The sequence below is a fragment of the Balaenoptera acutorostrata genome, chromosome 6, assembly GCF_949987535.1.
Source record: "Balaenoptera acutorostrata chromosome 6, mBalAcu1.1, whole genome shotgun sequence".
NCBI lineage: Eukaryota > Metazoa > Chordata > Mammalia > Artiodactyla > Balaenopteridae > Balaenoptera > Balaenoptera acutorostrata.
The window spans coordinates 115,391,191-115,415,755 of record NC_080069.1 but is presented as its reverse complement, the minus strand read 5'-3'; the positions used below and the strand labels follow the sequence as shown (position 1 = coordinate 115,415,755).

The window sequence follows — 24,565 nt, the reverse complement described above, 5'->3', positions numbered from 1 at the left end:
TTTGTGCCTGGCATGAGAAACATATTAGGTACTAGGGATACAAAAAAAGGATAAAATCTAGTATGTGCCCTCAAGGACTTCCTAATCTAATAGAACAAGGCAGACACGCAAGCAGATGGCTGCCCCAAAATGTTATGGGTACAATACTACGGCTGAATGAAGGCTGTACAACGTAGAGTACAGACAAAAGAGAAGGAATGACTAAGGAGTTAGGTACCTGTGCCTAGTCTTAAAAGACAAGTATGGGGGGTGGGGGATAAGTATTTGCCAGACATAAAGAGGATAATGGGTAGGGGTAGACTTCCAGATACAGGCAGCCAATCAAGCAAAGGCACAGAAGTGTGTGACACAGTACATTCAGAGAACTACACATGGCTTGCTACAGTCTGGGGGCATGTGTTGTGTGTGTTAAGAGTGAGGCTGGGGGTAGGGGAGGAAATGTATAATGAGATAAGGCCACAGAGACCGAAGGTACACAGAAGCCAGTGTTAAGAAACTGGGACTGGACTTTCCTAATGGCACAGCAGTTAAGAATCCGCCTGCCAATGCAGGGGTCACGGGTTCGATCCCTGGTCCGGGAAGATCCCACGTGCCGTGGAGCAACTAAGCCCGTGCTCCACAACTACTGAGCCTGCGCTCTAGAGCCCGCCCATGAACCACAACTACTGAAGCCCGCACGCCTAGAGCCCATGCTCTGCAACAAGCCACTGCAATGAGAAACCTGCGCACCACAACGAAGAGTAGCCCCCGCTCGCTGCAACTAGAGAAAGCCCACGCGCAGCAACGAAGACACAACACAGCCAAAAATAAATAAATCAATTAATTTAAAAAAAATAAATGACACTGGGACTTTGCACTGTAGGAGATGGGAAAAGAGTTTAAACGGATTAACACAAATTTACATTTGAGAACATAAACTTTGGCAGGAAGGAAAAAGATGAGGTGGTTTGGATGGAACTAGATTTAGAAAGACTAAGAAATTGTTGATAGGCAAGACCACTGGCATTTTTCACAGAACTAGAACAAAAAATTCACAATTTGTATGGAAACACAAAAGACCCTGAATAGCCAAAGCAATCTTGAGAAAGAAAAATGGAGCAGGAGGAAACAGGCTCTCTGACTTCAGACTATACTACAAAGCTACAGTAATCAAGACAGTATGGTACTGGCAGAAAAACAGAAATATAGATCAATGGAACAGGATAGAAAGCCCAGAGATAAACCCACGCACATATGGTCACCTTACCTTTGATAAAGGAGGCAAGAATATACAATGGAGAAAAGACAGCCTTTTCAATAAGTGGTGCTGGGAAAACTGAACAGCTACATGTAAAAGAATGAAATTAGAACAGTCCCTAACACCATACACAAAAATAAACTCAAAATGGATTAAAGACCTACATGTAAGGCCAGACACTATCAAACTCTTAGAGGAAAACATAGGCAGAACACTCTATGACATAAATCACAGCAAGATCCTTTTTGACCCACCTCCTAGAGAAATGGAAATAAAAACAAAAATAAACAAATGGGACCTAATGAAACTTCAAAGCTCTTGCACAGCAAAGGAAACCATAAACAAGATGAAAAGACAACCCTCAGAATGGGAGAAAATATTTGCAAATGAAGCAACTGACAAAGGATTAATCTCCAAAATTTACAAGCAGCTCATGCAGCTCAATATCAAAAAAACAAACAACCCAATCCAAAAATGGGCAGAAGACCTAAATAGACATTTCTCCAAAGAAGATATACAGATTGCCAACAAACACATGAAAAATTGCTCAACATCATTAATCATTGAGAAATGCAAATCAAAACTACAATGAGATATCATCTCACACTGGTCAGAATGGCCATCCTCAAAAAATCTACAAACAATAAATGCTGGAGAGGGTGTGGAGAAAAGGGAACCCTCTTGCACTGTTGGTGGGAATGTAAACTGATACAGCCACTATGGAGAACAGTATGGAGGTTCCTTAAGAAACTGAAAATAGAACTACCATATGACCCAGCAATCCCACTACTGGGCATATACCCTGAGAAAACCATAATTCAAAAAGAATCATGCAAAAAAAAAAAAAAAGAGTCATGCACCACAATGTTCATTGCAGCTCTATTTACAATAGCCAGTACATGGAAGTAACCTAAGTGTCCATCGACAGACGAATGGATAAAGAAGATGTGGCACATATATACAATGGAATATTTACTCAGCTATAAAAAGAAACGAAATTGAGTTATTTGTAGTGAGGTGGATGGACCTAGAATCTGTCATACAGAGTGAAGTAAGTCAGAAAGAGAAAAACAAATACCGTATGCTAACATATATATATGGAATCTTAAAAAAAAATATATATATATGGTCATGAAGAACCTAGGGGCAAGATGGGAATAAAGACACAGATCTACTAGAGAATGGACCTGAAGACACGGGGAGGGGGAAGGGTAAGCTGGGACAAAGTGAGAGAGTGGCATGGACATATATACACTACCAAATGTAAAATAGATAGCTAGTGGGAAGCAGCCGCATAGCACAGGGAGATCAGCTTGGTGCTTTGTGACCACCTAGAGGGGTGGGATAGGGAGGGTGGGAGGGAGGGAGACGCAAGAGGGAAGAGATATGGGAATATATGTATATGTATAACTGATTCACTTTGTTATAAAGCAGAAACTAACACACCATTGTAAAGCAATTATACTCCAATAAAGATGTTAAAAACAAACAAACAAAAAAAGAAATGTTGCAGTGGCAATGGAAAAAACAGGACAAATTTGAGAGATACTGGAGATAGAAAATACAAGATTTGCTTACACCTACACATGGGGAAGGCGAGGTAGAAGTTTCCAACTCTGGTGACAAGGGTTGGTGGTGGTGTTATTCACCACAATTTCGTATCGTATGAGAAAACACTTTATAAACTGAAAATTGTGCCTGGTATGGTTCTAAGAACTTTACACACTTAATCTTCGTAACATCCCTCTGAGACAGGTACTTTGCCACAAAAGAAACTGAGGCTCAGGGATATTATGTAACTTACATAAGGCCACAGGGGTGAGAGGTGATAGAGCCAGTACACTATTATTATAGTCCTGATCTCTACAAGAATGACTCAGAAATCGTGTGGTTACACAGGTGAATTATTTTTAAGAGATGCACACTAAAGTACGTAGAAGTAAATTGTTAGGATGTCTGGAACTCACTTGTACATGGCTCAAAAAAACTAAAAGATTTTTTAAAGGCAGCAAAATGTAAACCACTGTTGAATCTGGTTGGTGGGTATATGGTGATCACTGTACTACCCTTCAACAGTTTCTGTATGTTAGAATTTTTTAATTATAAAATGATAGAGGAAAATACTTTAGAAATTCTCAAACCGTATCCTTCTTGCTGCCTTAATACAATTTAACAAATACATTATTGACTTTTGCTGGAACGTAGCCAGGTCCCTTAATCTCAAGGAGTTCACAGTCTTATTACAACCAAAATACTGTTCAAGATAGGATGCATAAAATGTTTCCAATGACATAGCAAAATATGAACCAATTTATGCAATTCAGAAATTAAAACCTTCAAATATAGCTTCACTTAAAAAAATTAACACATGAAAGTAATGCTCCACCTGATCTACGTAAGAACTCACCTTCTAAACCCTTCAGTGGTCCCAAATGTCTTCAAAGACATTCTCGTAAAGATATTTTACGTAAGGGGACTTCCCTGGTGGTCCAGTGGGTAAGACTCTGCACTCTCAATGCAGGGAGCCTGGGTTTGATCCCTGGTGGGGGAACTAGATCCTGCATGCATGCCACAACTAAGAAGTCCACATGCCGCAATGAAGATCCCATGTGCTACAACTGAGGCCTGGCACAGCCAAAATAAATAAATAAATAAATAAATTTTTTTTTTAAAGATATTTTAAATAAACCCAGAACACTAGATAACTTGCTAAATTTTCTTTCTTTAATCAAGTTCATCAGACTTTATGACCTACTACCCACCCCTGTTGCCATCATATACTATAGTCTCTCTCCTTCCTTCAACACCCCCAAACTCCAATGATCATTTGACCCTACCAAGACTTTCAAGCCATTAATCCTACCACCTTTTTTGCTAACCTTCACTCTCCTCCTGTCTCTGCTTCCCTCCTTACACAGCTAGCATAAACCCCTTGGTTAATCATTATGATCACTGGCTGAATGTACTCTCAATTTGCCCCCCTCACTCGACTAAACCTCAGTCCCAGTTAAATCCAATGCGGGACTTCCCTGGCGATCCAGTGGTTAAGACTTCGCCTTCCAATGCAGGGGGTGTGGGTTTGATCCCTGGTCGGGGAGCTTAAATCCCACAGGCCTCAGGGCCAAAGAACCAAAACAAAACAGAAGCAATATTGTAACAAATTCAATAAAGACTTAAAAAAAAAATGGTCCACATCCAAAAATCTTAAAGAAAAAAAAAACGTTCTGCCTACTCCTAATTTATACCTGTGTATGAGAAAACCAACACACACAACCATGCTAAATATCACGTTAAACTCACGATCACAAACCCTATACGAGCCCTTACTGATGCATGATACGCACACTATTACTTCCCCAGTCCATCCATGACTCCCCCCCTCTCCCAGGCAACTAATTCATACCACCATCTCTCCTCAAATCTCCAGCCTCTTCCCCTCTCCTTATTCTCAGCTCCTTGCTTCCTACTTCACTGAGGAAACTGAAGCATCAGAAGAGATGTTCCTCAGGCTCCCTGCTTCAGTTTTTGCTCTCAGCCTACTCTCAACACAGCAGCCAGAGTGAGCCTGTGAAATCCGAAGTCAAATCACATCACTCCTGTGCTCAAAATCCTCCAAAAGCTTCTTTTCTTGGCTTTCCATGGTCTGCCTCCATCCCCCCTACCTCTCTGACCTCACCTCCTATTACCAGAAGACCATACAATTTACCATCCAAACTAGGACACTACTGGGAGTGAAAGCGGACACTATTAATAATTTCATCGAGACAAGAGACATAAACAAGGACATACGACCACTCTCTTACCGGATCCCTCATTCACTCTGCTCCAGCCATATTCTCCAACATGCCAGGTATACTTGCACCCTAGTACCCTTGTACTTGCTCACCACCCAGGTCTCTCACTTCCTTTGGGTCTTATCAAGAGTCATCTTCGGGGCTTCCCTGGTGGCGCAGTGGTTGAGAATCTGCCTGCCAATGCAGGGCACACGGGTTCGAGCCTTGGTCTGGGAAGATCCCACATGCCGCGGAGCAACTAGGCCCGTGAGCCACAATTACTGAGCCTGCGCGTCTGGAGCCTGAGCTCTGCAACAAGAGAGCCCGCGATAATGAGAGGCCCGCGCACCGCGATGAAGAGTGGCACCCACTTGCCGCAACTAGAGAAAGCCCTCGCACAGAAACGAAGACCCAACACAGCCATAAATAAAATAAAAATAAATAAATAAATAAACCCAAAAGTTAAAAAAAAAAAAAAAAAAGAGTCATCTTCTTCAATGAGGTCTTTCTTGGTCACCCTACGTAAAATTCCAACCCCTGCCCTGCCACACACACATACTACCTCTCCCTGCTTTAGTTTTTCTTGTTAGCACTAGTCACATTATACATTTCACTTATTTATCTTATGTACTGTCCATCTCCCCAAGAAAATGTAAACTCCCTAAGAGGAGGGATTTTTGCCTAATTTCTTCCCTGCCCTATTCACACTGACTAGAATAGAACCCGTCACATCACGGGCATTCAGTAGTACACATTTGCTGAATGAATATATGAATGAAAAAGAGGTATTTCAATAACCTATTCACGTTAGAAACATCATAAGCAGAGGTAGAAATAACACAGGAGGAACAGAGGTGTAGTCTTTGATGGACAGGAAAAGAAGAGGTAAACACTATGAAATTATCAATAGATGCTAATTAAAATAAGCACACCGTACTGAAAACATTAAATATATTATGTGGAAGTTTCATGAAGACTTAAAGGAAAAACAAAAGTGCTCAAAATTTACATTTATTCCTTACTTCTTAGCGGATAATTTCCAAACTCCTTAACCTAATGTTTAAGGGCCAACCTTGCCTTAACCCTCACCTCCAGTCCTATCTCACACTATTTCCCTATATGAACCCTCCTGTTCCAGCAAATCTGCCTTTTCATTTTTATTTTCAATTCACCTTCATGTTTATATTTATATCACCTTATTTGCTCCTTCTAATTTCCAAGGCCTGGCTCAATAAAACCTTCCTTCCCAACCATATAGTCTGCCCCCAGTGATAAATCCCAACTCTGAACTCTTAAAGCAGTGCTTATCCATACCATTAAATTGGAACTGTTAATTTCTGTTTTCACCTTTTTTTTTTTTTTTTTTTTTTGTCCGAGGTGTTCAGCTTGCAGGATCTTAGTTCCCCGACCAGAGACTGAACCCAGGCCCTCAGCAGTGAAAGCGCCAAGTCCTAACCACTGGACCGCCAGGGAATTCCCTATTTTCATCTTTAGTGTCTATATCTTGTCCTTCCAGCAAGAATGAAGGGTCCCGGGCTTCCCTGGTGGCGCAGTGGTTGAGACTCCGCCTGCCAATGCAGGGGACACGGGTTCGAGCCCTGGTCTGGGAAGATCCCACATGCCGCGGAGCAACTAGGCTTGTGAGCCACAACTACTGAGCCTGCGCATCTGGAGCCTGTGCTCCGCAACAAGAGAGGCCACGATAGTGAGAGGCCCGCGCACCGCGATGAAGAGTGGCCCCCGCTTGCCACAACTAGAGAAAGCCCTCGCACAGAAACGAAGACCCAACACAGACAAAAATAAATAAAAAAAATAATAATAATTTAAAAAATTAAAAAAAAAAAAAAAAAGAATGAAGGGTCCCCTCAAAGGATGAGAACATCTCTTAGACCTATGTATCCCCAACCCCCAATACCACAGCCAAACACAAGAAGTTCTCACATATCTTTGCTAACTGCATTGTCACAAGGTGCTCTGAGAAAAAGAACATAAGTAAAATCAAAGGATTTTTAAATTAACATTAGGCACATTTCACAATAATAAATTTTTTTTTCCCTGAAATTTGCCAGCATTTTCCAAGTTAGATAATTTCTTTTTGGAGTGGTCAAAAATTGGACTTTGAAATTCTATAAAATTCTTAAAAGCTCACTTGCACTTGCCACATTTTCTACAAAAATAAAAGCAATTATACCCATACATGTCAAGTCAGATTTTAAGCTTTTCAACTCATGTTATGAAGACTTATCACTGAGAGCCCAGCAGGGAGATTTTAGTTGAAGGAGTGAAGCACATGGGGTTTTTGTATCCTTCCAACAACAGTATAGAGGCTGGCAAACTACAGCCTGTGGGCCAAACTCGACCAGTTGCCTACGTGTATAAATAAAGTTTTACTGGAACACAGTCATGCCCCTTTGTTTATGTATTATCTGTGGCTGTTCTCATGCTGCATAGCTAGATAGTTGCCAGAGTCCATATGGCCCACAAAGCCTAAAATATTTACTAGCTGGCCTTTTACAGAAAAAGCCTGTCAACTGCTGATAAGCAAGCATACCTACTGTAATACAGAGCATGGAGAGGAAGCACAACCTGATAAGGTGAAATGTGTGAATTAGAAAATACATTAAAAGTTTCAAGGAGGATACACATATTATAAATGTTAGCAACTATGCCTGAACAAACCCCTGTGACTCAAAAGAAGGACTCTAAAGTAGGGGGAAATTATTTCAAATGTTTTATGGAATGAGAATCATGTTTCATATTTTCTTTGATGAAAATTTCTAATTAAAAGCATCCCAAGGGACTTCCCTGGTGGCACAGTGGTTAAGAATCCGCCTGCCAATGCTGGGGACATGGGTTTGATCCCTGGTCCGGGAAGATCCCACATGCTGTGGAGCAACTAACCCCATGCACCACAACTACTGAGCCTGCGCTCTACAGCCTGCGAGCCACAACTACTGAAGCCCTCGTGCCTAGAGCCCGAGCTCCACAACACAAGAAGCCACCGCAATGAGAAGCCCGTGCACTGCAACGAAGAGTAGACCCTGCTCGCCGCAACTAGAGAAAGCCCGCACGCAGCAATGAAGACCCAAAGCAGCCAAAAATAAATTAATTAATTTAAAAAAAAAGATCCCATGTGTCGCAACTAAGACCCGACGCAGCCAAAGATAAAATAAAAATAAATTTTTTTTTTTTAAAAAGAGGTAAGGTAGGGAATTCCCTGGCAGGCCAGTGGTTAGGACTCGGTGCTTTCACTGCAGAGGGCCCAGCTTCAATCCCTGGTCGGGGAACTAAGATCCCACAAGCCGTGCGGCGCAGGCACCACACACCCAAAAAAAGAGGTAGGGTAATTTTCATCATTTCACTAGGACACAATGAGACATACTCCATGTCATCACATGACAGAAGTGACCAAAACGAACCTTTCCATGAAAATAAGTGGGAAATATCAGAGTCATAATTAAAGAGGTGAGACAGACAACTTGCTAACATGATGAAACCTACACTTGTAAAAGGCTTATTAAAAGTGAAATTAAAGACCAACTATCTTCAGTCAAAGAGCATTTTTAGTAACATAATATGCCACACACAGGTATGGCTTTGAAATTTGAGAATAAAGCATGCTTTGCAAATAAATTAATGTGTCTAAGATGATCCGGTTAAAAATTACAGAGATGATGACAACTAAATGTAACGTGGTATCCTGAATGAGATCCTGGAACAGAAAAAGGACATCAGGTAAAAACTAAGGAAATCTGAGGGCTTCCCTGGTGGCGCAGTGGTTAAGAACCCGCCTGCCAATGCAGGGGACACGGGTTCAAGCCCTGGTCCGGGAAGATCCCACATGCCGCAGAGCAACTAGGCCTGTGAGCCAAAACTACTGAGCCTGCACACCACAACTACTGAAGCCTGCGCGCCTAGAGCCCATGCTCCGCAACAAGAGAAGCCACTGCAATGAGTAAGCCCACGCAACGCAATGAAGAGCAGCCCCCACTCGCGGTAACTAGAAGAAAGCCCGCGCGCAGCAACAAAGACCCAACACAGACAAAAATAAATTTAAAAATAAAATATAATAAAAACATTTTTTTAAAAAACTAAGGAAACCTGAATAAAGTATGAGCTTTAGCTAATAATAATTATCAATACTGGCTCACTAATTGTAGCAAATGCGCCATCAATATGAGATGTTAATAATAACAGACACTTGATTCTGGGTATATGGTAACTCCCTGTTCTATCATCTCAGTTTTTCTGTAAATTAAACTGTTCTAAAAAGTAAAGTCAGGGCTTCCCTGGTGGCGCAGTGGTTGGGAGTCTGCCTGCTAATGCAGGGGACGCGGGTTCGAGCCCTGGTCTGGGAAGATCCCACATGCCGCAGAGCGGCTGGGCCCGTGAGCCACAATTACTGAGCCTGCGCGTCTGGAGCTGTGCTCCGCAACAGGAGGGGCCGCGATGGTGAGAGGCCCGCGCACCGTGATGAGGAGTGGCCCCCGCTTGCCACAACTAGAGAAGGCCCTAGCACAGAAACGAAGACCCAACATAGCAATCAATCAATCAATCAATTAATCAATAAAAAAATAAATCTTAAAAAAAAAAAAAGTAAAGTCAAAAAAAAAAAAAAAGAAAAAAAAAAAAGTAAAGTCTATTTAAATTTTTAAAATTACATAAACAGGGACTTCCCTGGTGGTGCAGTGGTTAAGAATCCGCCTGCCAATGCAGGGGACACAGGTTTGATCCCTAGTCCGGGAAGATCCCACATGCCGTGGAGCAACTAAGCTCGTGCACCACAACTCTAGAGCCCACGAGCCACAACTACTGAGCCCATATGCCACAACTACTGAAGCCCGCACATCTAGAGCCTGTGCTCCACAACAAGAGAAGCCACTGCAATGAAAAGCTCGTGCACCGCAAAAAAGAGTAGCCCCCGCTCGCGCAGCTATGAAGACCCAACAAAGCCAAAAAATAAATAAATTATATAAATAACATAATTCTAAAACCAAGCATCCAATTTAGCAACTTTTTTCAGTATGAAAAAAATATACAAATTTGAGAAATGCATGTGAACACTGTAATTTATCAGTCTCCAACAACCACCATCTAGAAGAAGGATTAGCAGCTATCCCATGATGTCCCAGAACCCATTTATATCTGGTAACACATTGCGATGTTTAAACTATCACACTAAGACTATTTTATCTTTCAGTTCACTGTGATCAGAAATGAAATACAGAAACTTCCTGACACAAAATTTCCACAACTATGTTACATTTTGCACTAAATCCTGGTCAATTGAAGCAGGCCAATATATTTCCTAGCCAGAATTGTTTAAGAAAAGCCAGTTTTTATATTAATTTCCATTTAATATCAAACTTTAAAAAAAAGCCATTATAAGTAGTAATGGTTGAGCCTGAAGAGGAGAGTTTTGACTGGTGGTAGTAAAGCATATGGGTGCTTAGGAAACAAAAACAATAATAACTACCATGCATTTCAGGCTCGTCATGTACTAGGCACCAACCAGGTGCTTTACATGGACATTCTCATTTAACCTGTGTAACACTCGTGAAAGGTAAGTATTCTTAGCCACTTTTTACAGATGAGGAAACTGAGGAAATTAAATTATTTTCCCAAGGTCAAGTTAATAACTAGCAAAGCTGAGACTAGAATCCAGGTGTATCTGGTTCACCCAGCTTTTACCCACCAAGCCATTTGCCTCCCAAGAGTGAGTGCTTTAATTTACAGTCAAGGTTACTTCTTCTAATCACCCCACTCTTTCAACAACTATTAATGTCAGTCAGTAGCTGGACAACTCCCTCTTTCTTGGAAAGTTTCAAACTGCCTGACGAAGTCAGGTTTAGTTGGACTTCAGGACTAAATGACCTAAATTCTACTAAAGAAAGGGTATATGAAAGTTTAGAAAAAGTTACTAGGGACTAATCTAGATTATTACCCTGATAATTAAACACACACACACAGCAGGTGCTATCTAAAGTATCTTTTTTTTAAAATATTTTTTAGTATTCATTTATTTATTTTGGCTGCACTGGGTCTTTCTTGCGGCATGCGTGCGGAATCTAGTTCCCCGACCAGGAGGGAAGTCCCTATGTAAAATATCTTTTAAGACTTAAATGTGGGATTTCCCTGGTGGTGCACTGGTTAAGAATCCCCCTGACAATGCAGGGGACACGGGTTCCAGCCCTGGTCTGGGAAGATCCCACATGCCGCGGAGCAACTAAGCCCGCAAGCCACAACTACCGAAGCCTGTGCACCTAGAGCCCGTGCTCCACAACAACACAGAAGCCACCGCAACGAGAAGCCTGTGCACTGTGATGAAGAGTAGCCCCTGCTCGCCACAACTAGAGAAAGCCCGCACACAGCAACGAAGACCCAACGCAACGCAGCCAAAAAAAAAATACATATATATATATAAATAAATAAACATTTTAAAAAAGATGTAAATGTACTAACAGAGTTCTGGGTATAGCACTATAAAGTAAAATACAATGAGCTCAAAACTAGCTATGTAATCTCTAGTGATTAATATAATCTTTCTGGAATTCAGTTTTTCAATGGAAAAACAAGGAATTATGGGTACCATTCCCTTCCCATAATTTACACTCTACGAATCTCCAAATAGATCCAAGTTCCCTAACTGGTTCCAGAACATCTTGGTCACCTCACTCTCTTTCTCTATGAGCTAACTGGGATTTTCTGTGGGCAGGTAACCTCAGATAGTAACCAATATTGTCAAAGTGATCTATACTCTTAGCATATCATCTGCCTTCTTCCAATGTGGGAGCGCATAAGATTAAAATGGCCCTTTATTGGAGAAGGTTCGGAAAATTCAAGATTATCATCTTCCTCCCAATCCTTCAAACTATTTAGAGTCTCATCATCTCAATAGTCTGCTTCCTGGTCTCTCCTTCCTACTGTTGAAGCAATCTTCCTAAAGCACAAACCTTGTCATGCTACTCTCCACTGCTTACAGGATAATGTCAACAATATGCTACAGGGTATCAAGCTCTCAACCATAAATCCCTCTTTTTATAACTCCTATCTCATCTCCCACCATCTCTCCACTTCCCCAAAATCAGATGTTGCTGCCATACTATATCCTAAAGTCTCCAACATTTGCAGATGCTATTATCTATGCTTAAGAGGCTCGGATCTTCCTTACCTTCAAGTGAACTCGGATTTCTCCTTTAAGGCCCGGCCCCCAAATCTCTTCCCTCTGTGAAGCTCTGGGGGAACTGCTCCTGACAACAAACAGGGTGCATCCTTCCTCCCTTATGACACTGAGTGGGAAAGTTACCCCATTTTAAAGTCTCTTTCAGTTCTTCTATTTACATCATGCAGAAAATCTAAGCAAGGTGCCAATTTGTCTTCAACACTTCCCTAACACTTGCTAATCTCTCCTTTTAATTAAAGACAGAGGCCTCAAACTCAGCACCTTCTGCAAACAGTAGCAAGCTAGGTTTTATAACATTGCTTTGTTTTTATTATATTCAAGTTGCCTTCTATTTAGGGCAAGAGATGGTAGCCTTTCATTATGGTAATAACATAAAGCTTCTTTAAAAAAAATTTTAAAGGTGTCCAAATTAAAAAAAAAAAGACATTTAAAATAAACAATAGTATAAGCAGTTTGCAGATTTGGGAAAAATCATGATGTTACTCAAGGATTAAGCATGGTTAACTTTGTTATATACTGATGCCTACACCCTGACAGAACTGTCAGTTACTTTTTTTGTTCATTAAACAGGTACATTTCATCATAGTATTTATGTACTATTTATACTAATGTGATAGGGCAAAAAAGGACATAACTGCCATTTTTTAATGACCTACTACAATGTTAGCTGTATTTTATCAATCAAATAATTTTAATTTGAAGATTTATTTTAATTACCCACCACTTTTAAGGGACCTAACCAATTCATACCAGAGATGGGTGTCCTTTGCAAATATTTTTTTATAAATATAATCATGTTGAATTACAATGATTTGCCTAAATGTGTTTCCCCTTACAAGACTTACCTCCTCCAATGCAAGAATAGTTTCTTATTCATTTTATGTTTTGCTAAATTACATACTCTAAAAATCATTAGGTATTAAAAACAATGAGCTCATCTTTTTCCAAAAAATGGACAGACAAGCACAGTAAGCTTCATTTAACATACATCCTTCACTCATGCATTCAAAAAATGTTTATTAAACACCTACGAAGTGTTAGGCACTGAGGAACCGGACAGGTTAAGGTCTGCTCCTGAGGGACCCACATTCTCATAGGGATACATGACATTCTAATGACACTTTTGAGTCGTTGTCACAGACTGGATTTCCACATACCCTCTATTTAGAATCCTTTGCTTACTCCTTTTAGTGGTCAGTTGAGTCCCACATAGGCAGCAGGGCCCAGCTCAAACTGAGGAGCCTTTACCAATCTCTTGACTCAGATACTTTCTCATAGACTATTTGCAACAAAATGTTGTTTTCTCAACAAAACTCCAAGTTCCCTAAAGTAGGGACATAGTCATCTTGGTATCCCCATTACTTGGCAGAGGAACTGGCATTTAGCAGGTGCTGAATCAATGTCTGAATTTATTAAAAAATTAGTAAATAAGTGACGAATGATGACAAGCAATGCTCCAGTTAGGAATCAGCCAACCTGCTGCTAACTCAGTTCCAAAATGACTGAAGAACAGTAACTAAATTTAAATTGAAAACATCTACTAACTTCCCAAGGAGCATGTTTGAAATAATTATTAATGTACCAAAAAAGATATTTCCTCACAACTAAGAAACGTATATCATGAGAGGGGAAAAAATGGAAACAACTGATACTTTAATATCTTTAGTTGGTATTTTTGAAACAAACGTAAACATTGTAGAAAAAAAGAATGGACTTAGTACCAACTATTCCTGGCACAAGTACAGGGAACTGAAAGGCACACTACTTTGAAGATGTAAGTATATAATATAACGCCAGATAGTACCCAAAGTTCAAATTAACAGTACAAGACTTCTTGTTATGACAGCAAAACTCCAGACCCTACCAAAAGTGAATAAATAAAATACAGATGTCAATTTTACCCCCAATACATTAATTAATTTTCCAGAACTAAAAAAGACAAACCACAAAAATAATGAAATTCATCCATAATAAATGGCTTGTGGATTAAGCTCAGATTTTATTAGACCACACAACTGACAGAATATCAAAACATTTGGACAGCTAATATGCATTACTTAGTAAATACTAATGTATCCTCACTATTCCATTCAAAAACCTTGGCTTTTTAAAGTATTACTTGAAATCATTACTAATGGGACTGTTAAACAAGATTAAGTTTGAAAGACACTAAGTAAGTTATGGTACACCCCTACCATGGAATACTACGTAATTATTAAGAAGGAGGTAGAGGTACATGGAAAGGTATCTACCACGTACCACTAAGTGAAGAAAGCAAACTGCAGAACGATATGCATGGTAAGATCCCAGAGGCAGTACAGGTGTTAAAACACAAACCCCAGAGCAAGACAACTTGAGCTCAAATCTAGGTTTTGCTGCTCACTAGCTAAGCAACCTTTAGCTAATTACTTCTCCTTGCCTCGGTTTCTTCATCTGCAAATGGATGTAAAATTGAAGCTTACTTCGTAGGGTATGTTCATAAGTTTGTGAGGGTTTAACAGGTTAACATATGTAAAGCACTTAGCAAGAACAAGTGTTAACTATAATTTGGGGGGGGGGGGGGAAGAAAAAGTCCAAATCATATAGCATATGCATATACATGCAGGGGAAAAAAGCTTTCATTTTTGCATTGTTTTTAGTTGTTCTTTTTTTTTTTAACAAAGAACACTTATTACTTTAGTAATTTAAATTTTTTTAAAAAGGAAAACATAATAAAAATTTGGCACTAAGAGCTCCCTGCTGAAAGATATACTAGTACAATTACTTAAACACTCAAGACCAGACAAATTCTGTGAATAATAAAAAATGTGAAATTTTCAAGTCCAACAAAAAGGACACAGTACTTAATTTCTAGGTATAATTCAACAATAACATGCTACACACCAACAAGGAGAACTGCAATGGTATTAAAATTATATCCTTTTTCTTTCCCCAAAGGCAATAAATAACACAAAAATGTCCACCTAATCTGGAAATGCATATCAGGAACTTTCATAATTATTTAAACCTTCATTAATTTTATTAGTCTGAAGTTATATACCACCAAATCTAATTTCCTCTTATTCAACAATCTCTAATGACATCTCACTAAGACATATATAAATCTGGAGATCAAGATAAACCAAATAGTTAAAAAAAACCTAATACCCTTAGAACTCTTGAGAGGAAGATTTCACCACCCACATGCTTTGAGGAAGCTTTGGTCCCCAGCGTAAACTTAGCTTCTTCCATAAATACAGTGGGTATACAAAACTACCAAACAGAAGAGCAGAAAGAGAACTTGGAGCTTCAGCTGCATTTTTGCTGAGCTGTAATACTGGTAAAGCCTGTTTCAAGATCCAAGGGTACACCCTCAAATTTAAGGAAAGCATGTAAACAGCAGATTGACATGTCTATGTCATCACATTTACCAGAATGGTACTTCATAAAATTACAAACATTTATGGTGTGTTAGTTTCTTCTTTATGGTGTGTTAGTTTCTGCTTTATAACAAGGTGAATCAGCTATACATATACATATATCCCCACATCTCCTCCCTCTTACATCTCCCTCCCACCCTTCCTATCCCACACCTCTAGGTGGTCACAAAGCATGGAGCTGATCTCCCTGTGCTCTGCGGCTGCTTCCCACTAGCTATCTATTTTACATTTGGTAGTGTATATATGTCCATGCCACTCTCTCACTTTGTCCCAGCTTACCCTTCCCACTCCCCGTGTCCTCAAGTCCATTCTCTACATCTGTGCTACTCCTAGGTTCCTTCATAACCATTTTTTTTTTTTTAGATCAGGTTATCGTTAATGTCGTTTTATGTGTCCAGTTTTTATCCTCTATATTATGATTGTGCAAAGATGTTCATAGATATTTTGCATCATTCCTTTTATCAATCTTTTGATACTGATCTATGTGTCTATCCAACTGTTTATTTGATACCTCCTTTTGGATGTTTGTGGGTTTTTAAAAATAAATTTATTTATTTATTTAAAAAAGAATTTATTATCAAACTTCAGACAGCATTATTATCACTGTGTTCTACCTAAAAGGAACCTTCCAGAAGAAAAAAAAGAAAATCTTGTTAGTTAAATAGCTTTTCAAAAATAAATAGAAGTCAATAAATGTTAGCAATTACTGTCATTACTGTTATTATGATGTTTTGGAATGATGGAATAGAAACTTACTCAGAGGGAGATTTACTTAATAAGTTACGTTCCATCAGAATCCAAGTTGGCCCACCACACCCTTGAATAATTAGATATTAAAAGGCACTTTATTTTAGAGAAATCGAAGTTAGATTCCTTGGTTCTAAAGGAGGTAAAGATGAAATAAAGTCTGCAAAAAGAATTAATCTATTCTTTCCTAAGCTTTTCTGACATAGAAATCCATATTTGTAAACATTTTGCAATTGTGCCTTAAGTGCTATGACTTTTAGACCTAATGTATTTTTGTCAGGTAGTCAGGATTTATAAACAGTGAAAGTAAAATCAAGAAATGGGTCAGAGTTCTGCATTAGAAAATGAAAGGAGACAGTTCAAAGTGGGTTGAAAATAGATGACTTTAGCCTAAGTCCTAAAAACTTTTAAAATAGATGTATTTGGATAAAATTTAGATTGCTTGGGAAGATAATTTGGTTCTGATCCTGAAAAAAAGGAAATAGGTTAATATCCCAGCTAAATTTGTCCTTTAAATTTTCCAATATTAATCCTTTCAAAAATTCATGGAAAATACACTGAAAACATAAATTAGGTAAGGGAAAAAAAAAGAAGAACTGAACATGTTTGACGACACGCTTCCCACTAGTCTCCTGCGTGGGTGTACAGGCATTACATGGGAGCAAGACCAAGCAAGCACCTTTTCAGACAGACATCTTAGATTAATGAACAGACATCTTGCCTGTTTTTACAGTTACAGTATGCTTAAAGCCTTATATATTTTTTTCTTTTTATTGAAGTATAGTTGATTTACAATATTGTGTTAGTTTCAGGTATACAGCAAAGTGATTTAGATAAATAAATCTTTTTTTCAGATTATTTTCCATTATAGGTTATTACAAGATATTGACTATAATTCCCTGTGCTATACAGTAAATCCTTGTTGCTTATCTATTTTATGTATAGTAGTTTGAATCTGTTAACCCCATACTCCTAATTTATCCCCCCATCCCCTTTCCCCTTTGGTAAGCATAGGTTTGTTTTCTATATTTGTAAGTGTGCTTCTGTTTTGAAAATAGAGTCATTTGCATTATTTTGAGATTCCACATATAAGTGATATCATATATTTGTCTTTCTCTGACTTACTTCACTAAGTACAATATTCTCTATGTCCACTCATGTTGCTGCAAATGGCAATATTTCATTTGTTTTATGTAGAGGTTTATCTTCTTAAAATGGCTGACAAAAAAGGTGAATATGAAGATAATTTTGGCTTAATATACATAATTTAATTACAGTGTTAGTATTAAGTTATATTTTCCTTTCAGGTATAAATACTTAACAATTATCTGGTTCATCTTCAAACTTAAAAAAAAAGAAAAAATACATTATAGAGACCCTTCAGAAGTCTGTATTTTTTTATAAACATTTGCTCAACTGTTCATTTATATATATTAAATATGAGAAGTTGAAGTATCAACAGAGATTCACCACTTCTTTTGACCTTTGCATTGCAGAGTTCAAAACTGGGTTTCAGCTTAGAAACAATGAAGAACTACCCTTCTGAAAATATTTTTACAAAATCATATTACATATTGAAACATACTTAAAAAAATCAGAAAATATAGGTAAACATAAAGAAGGAAATGTTAATTATCTATAGTTTTAAAAACCAGAAATCAAACAATTTAGTGTCTAAAGCTTCATCTATAATGTGTACACAATACAGAAAGTATTGATCCTAGTTCCTTTACAAATGAAAATATCTTGATTAGGATTAAAGAGTTAAGGTCACAAATAATTCTATGCAAACACAAGTTTAGGTAGTTCAAATGTAAAAAAATACATAACTGAAATCCTTCTTACCTAAGAGAAAATTAATTCCAGAGAAGGAAATGTGTGGGTGAAAAAACCATAAAGTTGAAGGGGAAAATTTAATCATTTAAGAAAAAAATTTTTTCAATTTTTTTGGTCTTTCCAAAGCAAGTAAGAAGAATTCCACTTATATCAGACTTTTACCCGCCCCCCCCCAAAAAAAATCATACTTTATCTTGGAGAATCATAATGTATAACCAACTCCCCAATACACTCACTCCTAAAAAAATAATAACAATAAATAAAAGTGAAACATCTTACACTTGGGAATATTTCTTTTTGCTTCAATTTTCTGCAAATATCAGGGGTACTTTTTCCAAATAAACCAATTTAAACTAAAGCACATCATGTTTAAAGAGTGACAAATTTTGTACTGTTAGTTTCACCAAATAAAAGTTCATACATATTGTTGCCGTTTCCAGAATGCCATTATCAGGCAGCATCACCTGGTAAATTGCTAAGTGCCATCACTGGAAAGCTGCTCACAAACTCACAGTGGAGCCAACTGGGTGACGTGGGAAGTGACAACGCTGTGACAGTGGCCAGGAAGGCACCAGAAGAGTAGCACTTGTTTTAAAGTCAGGGATGTGGTATGAAGGTGGAAAAGGATGAAACCAAGTTGAAAGCTGGAACACCAAAAGATAACTACCAACTACTGAGTGAAAGCCATGTTACTGAGGTTTTACATATATTATTATTTTTGGAGTTAATCCTGTGTGATAGCTATTTATCACCTCCATTTTACAACTGAGGAAGCAGGTTTAGAAAAGTCAAATAACTTACTGCATAATCATTCAGCTATCATGCAGCAAACAAGGAATTCAAAACTAGATTTATTTGACTCCAGAGCCCAGACTCTTTTCATTTCCCCAGGCTGCCTCTCTGGTTCTTCAGTATATAGAATTCAGGTTCCCTGTGAGCAATTTCACTGTTGTGGGCTCTAGGAGGGAGAGATCCACCTGGAGGCAAACGGTCACATACTATCACCTGGGGAGCCTAGAGTTTTCAGCCTTTGTTCGTCCCAAGCCACCTTTATACATAATCTTTTCTCCCGTTTTCCCTTTTACAGACCTAACACACTGGATGGATGGATGGATGGATGGAAGGAGAGAGGGAGGGAGGGAGGGAGGGAGGGAGGGAGGGAGGCAAGCTGACTGACTTAGATGTTTATTTGATTTACAAACTCCTCCATCCTTGTCTTTGTTCAAGTTGTTCCCTGCACCTGAAGCCTTTCTCCAATATCCCTACAGCTAATCACATCTATGACTGAAGGTCCAGTTCAAATGACATCTCCACACAGCACTCCCCAGTCTCCCACTCTCTCATTCAGTAGTAGTATCTCCAATCTAAATTTTCCTGACCCTTTATGTATAAAATAAATATACAAATAATATGCCAGATAGATATGTGCTATAAAATAAAGGGGCAGGGGAGAAAGAATGACCAAGGGGGCAGTGTAAGGACCCAGAAAGTATCAGGCAAGACCTCACCAAGGCAGTGATTTGTAATACGGTGTGTTTAATTCAACACAAACTACTTCGGCACCAATATCTGTTTCACAAAATACTCTTCTTCAATTCTCCATACCCTCCCCTTAATCTTTTCCAGAAATAGTCTGCCGTAGTGGTTTTTCATTACTGCTATTATTTTAGAGGAAAAAAAAAATCTCACACAAGATGTTGACAGGTGCTTTACAAACAGGTGCAAATTTCAAATCACGAATATTCTGAAAAAATGTTAAAAGTGATTTGTCAGTGAGAAGTCTGATGCCAAAATGAAGCTGAACTACAAGAATTTAAAATGGAATTTCAAGAAAATGACTTAGCAACTCTTCAACTCTATAATCTGCACATTTACTTTCTATCATATATGAAAAGAAGAATGGCAATAGGAAAATATACTAGAAGAGAGATCCTGCAGTTTTTCACTTAAGGATAAATGGGGACTTCCCTGACAGTCCAGCACTTTCACTGCCAAGGCCGGGGTTCGATCCCTAGTTGGGGAACTAAGATTCCACAATCCGCACACGGCACAGCCAAAAAAAAAAAAAGAAAAATTAGACTATCCTCACCCCTTTAAAAGCCACACTATCTACATGACTTAAAGAAAACCAGCACATGCTAAAATTTTCTTTCACAGGCTTATACAAGAGCTTGGAGGGCTCAACCCCTTCAATCACTTGGAACTAGGAGATGCCTTAACACAAAAATCTAAGGGCCAAAGTACTCACTTCCCTTTCTTCCTCAGATTATTTTGCCGATGCCCCAGTACCCTGAAAGAAATATCTGTGGTCTATTCTATCTTTCAAAACTATTACTCTGATCCCAGTCAAATCTTTTCTCTTACTTCCCTGATTACAAAATTCCCTCTTTCATCTACACTATCATCCTATCTGCCTTGACTTTTTTCTTATCTAATGAGAAAAATATTCTTCCAGGCAGACTTACAGATCCCCAAAACTTATTTCTACTTCAGGAATTCTTAATCTTTTTGTGCCATGGGTCTCTTTGGTAGTCTGGTAAAGCCTATGGACCCCTTCTCAGATTGCTTTTAAATGCATAATTAAATATATGCGATTACAAAAAAACTAATTATACTGAATATTAGCAAAACAATGAAAAAACCCTGATATTGCAATATATGTACACCTTTATTATCACATTAAGTAACAAGATCTAACAGTGGATCCAGTAATACCATAATTCAAAAAAATTATAAGCATAAATGATATTTTTAAAATGTTTCTTGGAGTATATCACAAATGATATTTTGAGATATCTGCAACAACTGTAAACATGACACAAAAATATCTGTAATTTTTATTGGTGACAAAGTCACAGGCATTGCTAATTCTACTGCGGTTTGTTGCTTATATTCATAATTGAAGGAAATGATAATACAGTTATCAGGTAATAAAAATAAAGACATGATTTTATCCCCATTCTAGTTCAAGGAGCCCCTGATTTCTATCCACCAACTGGTGAATCCCAGGTTAAAAATCCTTTCTAGTTCAAAACCTTGCTCTAACTGATTTTTGCCACAAATTTTAAAATAAAAACACTGATTTCTCCTTTGATCTAGCTCTCATCTGAACATACCACCATGCCTCCCTGTTTTTACGCATATGTATACACAAAACCCTGTTTATTTCTATGATTTGCCTATCCAGCACCCATTCAAATTTTGCCAGTCAATAAAAGGCGAAATTGAAGGAAAGGAGATGGAAGCAACCAACGGCTCCTCACTTACAGACCTCCAACAGGAAGTGGAAAAATGCCAAGTATGGTGTGTACGTTTTTGGTAGGTGGGCTGCCCGACCCGTGAGTCCAGCTTGTCAAGAGTCTCCGAAGCAAGACATCTTCATCAGCGGCACTCCGAAGACATTCCACCTCCTCCTCGCCTTCCATACTCAGTTCCCTGGCTGCCAGGTCGCTCGCCTCTGCCTCTCACCCGAAGCCACCCCGCGGTCCTCCTGTCCCTTCCCACCCCATCCCCCACGCGTCCCTCCCTCCAGTCCGCCCCAGGCTGCCCTGGCCCCTGAGCGCCGTCACATCTCTCCCCTGGACCTAACCGTGTGCCCCCACCCCCACTTCTCCCCTCACTGCAGGGAAGGGCCCAGGGGTCAGCTGGACCCGGCGGCCCACCGTCAGCGCAGGCTGCGGCCCTAGGCCGAAGCAGCACGGCCGCCAGGCAAGGAGCCGCGCACTCCGCGAGGCTGGATCGGGGACGTGCACTCACCAAGAAGATCATGCGGAGGAGGGCACCGAGGTCTGCGCAGGACCGCCACTCGGCCTCGGAGCCGTTGCTCTCGCGGCGAACTGCCACCGCCACCGCCGCCGCCGCCGCCGCCGCCGCCACTCGCTAGTTGGCTTCCCTGCGTCCTGCGGCGGCGCTGCCGCCACGCCATGGCGCGTGCGCGGCGCCGCGGGGGCCCCTGGGACTAGTAGTTCAGGCCGGCAGCCAGCGGTGTTTCTTCCGCTTTTACCACCCAAGTCCGCTGCAGGCTGGAGCCGTCTTGAGCTGCTGGGGTACCGCGAAACGGCTTCCGGAAAATTGTTCACCAAACACTCGCCCTTGCTTCCGCGTACGGTACTGCTGGATGTGAATAATCCGTCTGAGCAAGTATGTGTGAAGTAAAACAATTTAGAGCATTTATGTTTTAGATAACAAGTGTCACTTGGCCAGAACACATCATTTGAAACACACACACCCACACACCCCTCTTCTTCCTTTCTGTCAAAAGGGTCATTAATTGCCTTTGTGTTACCTGGATTGTCAGTCTTAAACCTGATTTCCCACTCCTTTTATCAAATTTTACTTGACCATAAAGTTTTTTAGGTCGATTGACAATTTATCTAATACAAAATTTTTTATAAAAACAATTCAGATATATTGAAATATAAAGTTAACTGAGCTGAACAGTCCTAGAAACCTTAGAATTGGAAGACAGCTTAAAGATCATTAGTCCACCTCCGGCCCAGGCAGGAATTCCCTCTTGTACACTCCAGCCAGACAGTCATCTAACTTCTATTTCAACCAGTTCAAATTTCAGGGTGCTCACTTCCTTAAGTAAGGAGGCCTGGTCAACTGTTGGGCAGCGTTAAATGTTAGAAAGTTCTTCTGCTGAACCAAAATCTACTTCCCTTTTACTTCCATTGCTAGTTGTTATGCTGCCTGCAGCGATATAGAATGTTTTCCACTTGATAGTCTTTCAAAAAATTGAACACAATGATTATATCCTCCAACACTAGGAGTCTCCAGACCAAAAAAAAAAAAAAAAAAAGGCGTCAGTTTTGCAACAATTTCAGATCTGATTCAGCTCCCAAACTGCTTTCCATTCAGTCATCCTCCTTGATGTATTATCTTTAAAAATTGTCAAAATTTGCCTCAGATTTATAGCCTTGTTTTATTACCACAAGAGCATTCTATGGTAAACTGGTCAGGTATTATTGCTATCATATTGCCATTCAACTGAATCAAGAATTCCATCAGATCAAAGATTATTCCTCAGCTCTGTTATAAAACATTGTCCAAAGCAACAAGGGAATGAAAAAAGCAACAGGATATGGTTTACAATTTAGGGTAAAAGGATAATTCACACAGATTAAGGATCATAATAATAAGCTAAGGCACAAAGTGCTCCAGATTCCTGGCGAAAGTCTTCATCAAATTGAGGGGCCATGCCTTTAAGAAGGAAGTAACACTTGGGAGTTACTGAATGGTTGGATTTGAAGAAAGAAATGGCATGTGAGGATTGCTAAGGAAGAACCCAGCCTGAGCAAAATGAATGCATTCACAATTTGCTCTCACTTAACACTGAGTACAGTACTATAAGTGGGCTGGAGCACACAGGCCAGGTTAAGGGGAAAGAAAAGGGCCCCAAAAGTTGCAAAAAGCTCTTGAGGGTTGTGAAGAAACCACACTGTGTGTAGTAAGTAAAAAGGGCACTGGGATGGTCAATTAGTTGTTCTGAGCCCTTCTCTGTCAACCTACAAATGAAGAGCTTGAACTAGGTAAGTTGTTCTCAATCTTTTTTTCCAGCCAGCACATCCAAGGAACACAACCTGCACATTAGAACAATGGATCACAACAACAGTTAATTCTTGTGGAATATGAAGTATTTTTCTCAATGCCTTTTACACAGGGGAAAGTGAACTCAAGAGGTGAAAAGACACTCAATAAATAGTACTCCTTGAGGGCAGAGAACCCCATCTTATTCACCACTGTCTCTCTGGAACCTGCCATACTACCTAGGATGTAATACATATCTTCTTTAAAAAAAAAAAATGAATGGGATGAATAAACAGTAAACCATGGCCAAAGCCTTTTTCTTTCCACTACATCACTCAGCCTTCCTTGACATACAGGGATATGAAATTGCTTGTCCATAGTCACAGAATTCGTACCAGATCTTGATCAGAGCTCAGTTCTTCACACGCTCAACCTCATACTCTGCAGACCACTCTGCCACAGAAGCAGAGAGGAGTGACACACTCAGAATTTTTTTTAATGTTCTTTCCTTCATTTGTGCACAGCCAGTCTTGGAGGTAAGACAAGAAAGCAGGTGCTATGCCAAGTGATTTGGGGGTCTTTGGCAAGTATTTCTGGACAAAAATATTTTTTCCTCACATCCATGAAAGCCCCCTGAAATGTCATCTTTAGTGTTAGAAACATTGAATCCTGGATATTAGAGCTGAGTATCAGAGATCATCTAGTCCAATACCTGCATTCGTTTGAATTTGGAGGCTGTTCCTCAAGAGATCCTAATTAAAAAACACATGCCCCTGGGAAAAGTAACATTTAAGTTATTATGCATCTATACTTAGGAAAGAAATACGACAGTTAATTGAGA

The 24,565-nt window shown here is 39.5% G+C and overlaps 1 protein-coding gene across 7 annotated transcripts in view; it reads right to left on the bottom strand.

Moving 5' to 3' along the window:
• Window positions 1-22,104, bottom strand: part of GAPVD1 (GTPase activating protein and VPS9 domains 1) — a 74,728-nt gene extending 52,624 nt beyond the window's left edge. For 6 of the 7 annotated variants that reach the window (XM_057548070.1, XM_057548071.1, XM_057548073.1 and 3 more), the window contains exon 1: window positions 21,952-22,104. The gene's annotated coding sequence lies outside the window, so the exon portion shown is untranslated. The remainder of the gene's footprint in view (window positions 1-21,951) is intronic. The other variant, XM_007194676.2, reaches the window with a different exon arrangement.
• Window positions 22,105-24,565: the final 2,461 nt, after the last annotated feature.